Source organism: Cuculus canorus, chromosome 2 (assembly GCF_017976375.1).
Source record: "Cuculus canorus isolate bCucCan1 chromosome 2, bCucCan1.pri, whole genome shotgun sequence".
Taxonomy (NCBI): domain Eukaryota; kingdom Metazoa; phylum Chordata; class Aves; order Cuculiformes; family Cuculidae; genus Cuculus; species Cuculus canorus.
The window spans coordinates 59,241,445-59,247,974 of NC_071402.1; positions in this window are offsets into that span (position 1 = coordinate 59,241,445).

Consider the following 6,530-nt stretch of genomic DNA (forward strand, 5'->3'; position numbering starts at 1 on the left):
TCGCCTTAGCCACCACCAGGGATGGGGCATCCACAGCTTCCCTGGGCAGCCAGTGCCAGTGCCAGTGCCAGTGCCAGTGCCTCGCCACGCCATAGTGAGGAATTTCCTCCTTATGTCTACTCTAAATCTGCCCCTCTCCAGGTTGTAGCCATTATTACATGTTGCCCTCTGTCTTCCATGGGTAGAGCTCATCCCCTGCCACTTACCAGTGTCAGCAACCCTCTTTCACGTTTATGGAAGACAAGGACTACCTCCCTGCTGCTTAGTGTCTGTATAATTCTCTTTAGCTTTCCTCGCTCTTTCAAACCTGTTAGAATTGTGCCTGTCTTCAACTAGCGTATATTTCGGTACAGTTCTGCAGGTCCTGGGGGAGCATGTAATGTAGCTGACAAGCCTCTTGCAGCTAAAGCAGGTCTGGAACTGTTCAGCCTAGAGAAGGGAATCCTCAATGTGTACAATTATCTGAAGTAAGGGTGCAAAGAGGACAGAGCCACGTTCTTTCCGGTGGTGCCTGGTGACAAGCCTACAGGCAACAGGCACATACTGAAACACAGGAGATGCTCTCTGAACATTGGGAAACACTTTTTTACTGTGAGTGTAACCCACCTGTGTGAGCACCACCCACCAATCTCCCACCTTCGAGGTACTTTAAAACTGCGTGGACATGGTCCTGAACAACCATCTCTAAGTGACCCTGCTAGAGCAGGGGGCTTGGACCAGGTGACCTCCAGAGATGCCTTCCAACCTCAACCATCTGTGATTCCATAATTGGTTCCTTTCAATTTTGACTCCATCAGTATAAGTTCTTACATATGCCTTTCTGACCTATACTGAAGTTACTTTCTGCAGATATACATGCAAATGTTTGAGGTCTTTGTTGGAGAAGGATAGATTCTTCCAGTGAAAATTCGATTCCTCTGACTTCAGTGTTCAAGTCTCTTCTTCTAATAGTAGAGTCTACAAGCAGCCAACATTGCAGTTACCTCACTTTGGGGCTCCTGTGGATGTGTGTTCATGCATATATCTACACATATGTAGATACATGTTCTTCCTCTCTAGCATTAAAATGAATTAGCGTGTTTGATTCATCAAATGACCTCCAGAGTTGTCCAGCCCTTTGAAAAAGTCAGCTACATTATCAGACATTTATTGGCTGAGAAATAGGTCAAGGCTTGAGAGTGTATGGCATAGCTCACACAGAATTCAAAAGTATCTGGCTCTGGCCTATGGTGCACACATCTTTTTCTTACCTACATTTGACTGAAAGGTATGCAGCATTGTTATCAAGACTTTCACTTCCCCCCTCTTTTCCTTCCCCACCAATAGGAGAACTAATAAGTTGCTAACATCTGCACTAGGTAAACTATGAAAATTGTTCACTGAATGCATAGAATTTCTGTTCCACATAGTTTCACTCTATGCCTGACCAAATGACATCTGGCATGTGTTTTGATCCTAATCTGACTGCTGTCTAGACTGAGACAATGAAAACAATTTACCGCATCAGTCCTCTAGTGGAAAATTCATAAGGGAGAAAATGGGAATAGCCAAGTAACTATTAAATTAGTATAATCCTATTCTCTTGCTCAGACAGTTCACAGTTGGCTTTAAATAACTTTTAAAGTGTAAGGAACATTTTGTGTAGTTTTGTAGAAGTTTGAATGAAGCTGTTTGCGCATCCTTTAAATTCTTTTTGTCAGCTTTGGCGTTTATTCTCTATGCAGATAAAGGAATACAATTTTTCTATCTTTTGCATTTTGTGAGCCGAAGTCATCTTCTGCAAGCCCATGTACTATTCTTGAACTATATTATTTTGAAATTGAAGGAGTCACTTTTTATTTACCTCTTTGTGACTCAATTTAGTACACTTACATACGCAACATTATACTGTATTTATTTATTTAATTTATAGTCCAACTTTACTGCCTGAAATGCAATATGCATTTAAAAGATGCTTCTTACACTGTTTCAAAGTGACAAAATATCGTGGTAAGAGCATGTGGCGTGCAGAAGAAATAGGATAATGATAAATGAGGTCTAGACAAATCTCATATGTTTATTGAGTTTGTATTATTTCTACTAAGAAATTTGAAAAATGCACGAGACTAATAGATTGCTATCAATAGATTACTAAACTCACTGGAGTTTCGTATAGGAAAGATCATTAGCAAAGAAAGACATGACTTCGGTAAAGAAACTGAGAAGGCAGTATGAAAAAAAGACAGAAGGATAAGACATGAAGAGCACAGAATACTGAAATCATGGGAGGTACTGCAGAAAAAGGAATTAATAGGGAGATTAGCAGCCAATGGTACGTTGGAAATTAAACAGACAAGTTGGCATACAAGGTATCAAAGGCTCCTTCGAATCTATATTGTAGGAAGATTTATTGGTCCTCCTGTCCCAGATCATTCTTTTTATGAATCTGATAGATGTGGAGGTTCAACAAAGGCAAGATACAAGCTTTGCCTGCTGAATGCTGCTCTTCAGAACTCTTTTGCTGTTGCAAGATTTTCAGTCCATTTGTGCAAGTTATCCGCTTTTACCCTGTGTGAAGGACAGGGAAAAGGACCTATCTGTATTTGTTCAGATTATAGAATGTGGACTTATTTTTACTGGAACGTGTGGAATTTTGCCTTAACAGAAATAAACTTTTTCAAATAATTTCATAGAAACATAGAATCGTTAGGTTGGAAAGGACCCACTGGATCATTGAGTCCAACCATTCAACCGTTCGTTTCCCATCTATGGTTCCTTAACATTTTTAACAGAATACCAAGATGTGTTTCAATGCATATAGGCATAAATAAAATACTTAGAATATTATTTTTTTGTGTGTGTGTACGAATTTCTTATTGTACAGTGAATAGCATATTGGTGACCAAGCACTTCCCAGGCTGCCATGAAAGGTCACAGGATAGGGTCAGACTAAAAGTGTAGAACAGAAAAAAAGAAAAGAAGAAAGGGAGAGAAGAAAGAAAGCAAAATGGGAGCTTAGACAAGAAAAAGAGACACAGAAGAAGATGGAAAAGCATTCTGAGCTGGAAAAAGTTTTGGAGCTAGATTTAGTGTTGAGATGATAATGCAACCCACACCAGGAGCTTATGTGGGGGGGGGAAGTTATGAGTTACAGAAAGAAGCTGAGCTGCTGCAAAGACAAAAGTCCTTTTTAATGAAGAAGGAAAACCAAGATACTCATATGCTAATTTTGCCACCAGTAGTATCACTCAATGACACTACTATTTTTGTGTGCATTTTACTACTTATTTGATATAACTTTTACTTTATGTTTTTACTTATTTGTATATTATTTGCTAAATATATTTGCTAATACATAACATAAAAAGTGTAAACATCAAAATGAAGTTCACAAAATAGTATTTTTGAATACACAAAGATTTTATTCAAAGTGTTTTTCAGCTATTCTTTTTTTCCTTGCTGTTATGTGAAATCTGAGAACTTATGGAAAAATATGTATTTTAATTATAGTGGAAGTAGTCCTACAGTTAACTTAGTAATATCAAAATGAAAAAGATAATTCTTTTTGAAAATACAGAAAATTATTTTTCTTATTCCTTAATAAGGTACAGATGTTCTGTATTTTGAGAATAGTCACCTGCTTGGTATTCACCTTTTGTTGAACAGTTACAATTGCAGTGCTTGCAAATAAGAACTGCTACCAAAGACATTAAGCAAACCAAAAATCTAAATAAATGCTACTCAAGTAGCTTTTCACATAAATCAGATAGACTGTAGCAATGAAGGCAAATGGAGGATATGTACTTTAATTTGAGAGTGTTAAGTGCACATTGTGTACAAACTCTTCTTATGTTGTTAGATTTTTACAAAATACATCCTTGTACTCTTATAATTACATGACAGCTACAGAATTGTCTTCATGTGTAATACAAGTAGTGTTACAAACAAGAATTATCAGTAACTATATTATTCATTATTGAATTTTGTGATAGACAAAATGCAAAGTTAAGCTTATATAAATAGTTTTTATTAATGCTGTTTATTTCTCTTACATTACAGGAATAAGCTATACTGATATGTAGTTTTTGCCCATAGTGACTACATCTATGATAGTGGGTTTGTACCACTTTAACTGTGTCAGTACTTTCCTATGTGTACAGCCTAAGTCTTTTTCACAAAATGAACTAAACCAGTAATACGGTTGTCATTAATCATAGTTAAATGCAAAGTAGCAATAAACTTGTAGTGAAATAATTTCATATCTAATTAGATGGACATATATTTGCACATGTTCTGATACACTTTGGGGATTTTTTTACGTGCTTTGCATGAGAATACTTGCAGTTTTAGCAAGGCGCAACATGAAGTAGAATCTGAATTAAAAACACAATTGTGATGACATTAATACTGTTGACACTGACAGCAGAATTTAGTTGATTTTATATTAACAATTCACCTTTCCATATAACTACTTTTCCAGTAGTTTTTAGAATACCTTGAACTGATGCTTAGAGATGTTTCTTGTGGGCTGCAGATGGATTTTTTATTTAAAAAAAACCCCAACAACATTGCTTTTTTAAATTTCTTTTATTACAGAGACACCTGGTGGGCTTTGGGTGTATTTACCAAAAAAACCTATTTCCCCTTTTTTTTCATCTGAGTTTACTTTAAAGTTTGTATTATCATTTATAATATACCACATATATAGGACCTCCTGCATTATGGTACTAATTTTAAAATTAAATTAAGAACATTTACATATTATCCACTATGTACTTGATATTGATTCTTATAGTTGATGGTGGATGTTTTTCCTGCAACTTCCCTGTCAGGGCTGTATGGAGGAGCGATTTAGGCATATTATAGGCTAAGTGAAGTAAAAATATATTTCTTGTAAAACTTAGTGTTAAGAGTAATTGGTATTTGTTTTTTTATATTTTCAGCATTCAGTTTATATGTCTTGTTTCTGATTTGTCTGTTTTAAGATATTGAAATGTGACCAAAATTATGTCAGATCAGTTTAATTTCCATGTTGATATGTTAGTATATAGAGGAAGATCTTTCTGCACTAGAAACACTGACAAGAGCAGGGGTATTGTATTGTAGAAAAGGTTTAATAATATTCCATGCATGTGGTATTTTATAAATAATAGGTAATTACAGAGCATAATAGGTAATTACACAAGATCCTAAATGTTAAATCTCTTCTCAAACCATGCCCAGATGGTCAGGCAGAGAGAATCCATTAGAATCTGGATCAGCCTCTCTAGTGTTGGGAAGCTTCTTCCAGTTTCCTTTGCTGTAACCGTCCTGCCACAGCAGCTCTTGTCACCCATCCACAACAGGGACCCGTTTGCATAGCTTTAGCGGGTTCACAGCCTCCTTGTAATGCAGCTGGGCATAAGCAGCTGCAAACAGGTGGAAAGGCGGTGGCATCCAGCCATGACCTTCTTAACCAGCAAGTAGGTTTAGCTTTTAGGTAAAAGGCACAAAATCCTCATCCACTCTTTCCACATGAGCACGCATTGCAAAGTAAGTCTCAAATGATAGGTGCTAAGTGTCTGTATTTTAGGTGGGGGGTGGGGTGGGTGGAAGTCAAACTGAACTATTGCAGCTAAAATGAGCGCTATTCACTACTTCAAGGAATGCAAGTAAGATAGAAACATTCCTATTCCAATTTAGAATGTGGCTTTACTGCTTTTACCTTATTGAAACAAAACTGGTGTTGCAGCTGTTTTTCTTGGAAATTATCTTTGTGAGTTGCTTTTTATTTTTTCTTTTTTTTTGTTTGGCAGTTATCAAACCTGTGTCCATGATGTCATTTGACAGTCTTTAAGAGCTAATTAATGCGGTCTTTTTGGTTTGGCTTTTTTTTTTTTTTTTTATTATTACTTTTTAAGAAAAATTTACCACTACAAAGACTTTCAAGTGCTTTTTGTAATGCTTACAATAGCATTTCCATTGAGTAGTGGTTTTCACATCTGAATTTCTGTTATGCTTAGTGCAGTGTTTTTCTGTGTCTTGCAACACTGATTTACTGTGGTTTGAAATGCCAAGAGAATAATTCATGCAAAAAAAAATGTATGAAACTCTGGGGAGCTGTCCTGTGCAAGATTTGTATTCAGCTTTATTAAACTTTAATTTTCATTCTTCTGGCTGCCAGGAAACTTGCCCATCTCTCTGAATATAGGAACCAGAACAGATTATTAGTATTTTGGGGAGATCCAGAGGAAATGTAAAGAGTTATTCAATTATATTTTCTCCCCAGCTTAGCGACATCATTTTCTAGCAGAAAATATTCAGCATATAGAACGAAAGAACAAGAAAAAATGAGAAAATATGCTTTAAATTAATGTTAGTTAACATAGTTGGTGGTGTAATTTTAAGTCAAAACATATTAGTAATCATGTGATCAGATAAATTTAGAAGTATTCTTGGTGTGTAGCAGATTCTGCCTGGCAAATGTAAACTTTGTAGTCTGGGTCAGGAGACAGGCAAAAAGCTGAAATGACACTCAAAGTTATTAGTAAATTCTTAATGACCTGATTCAG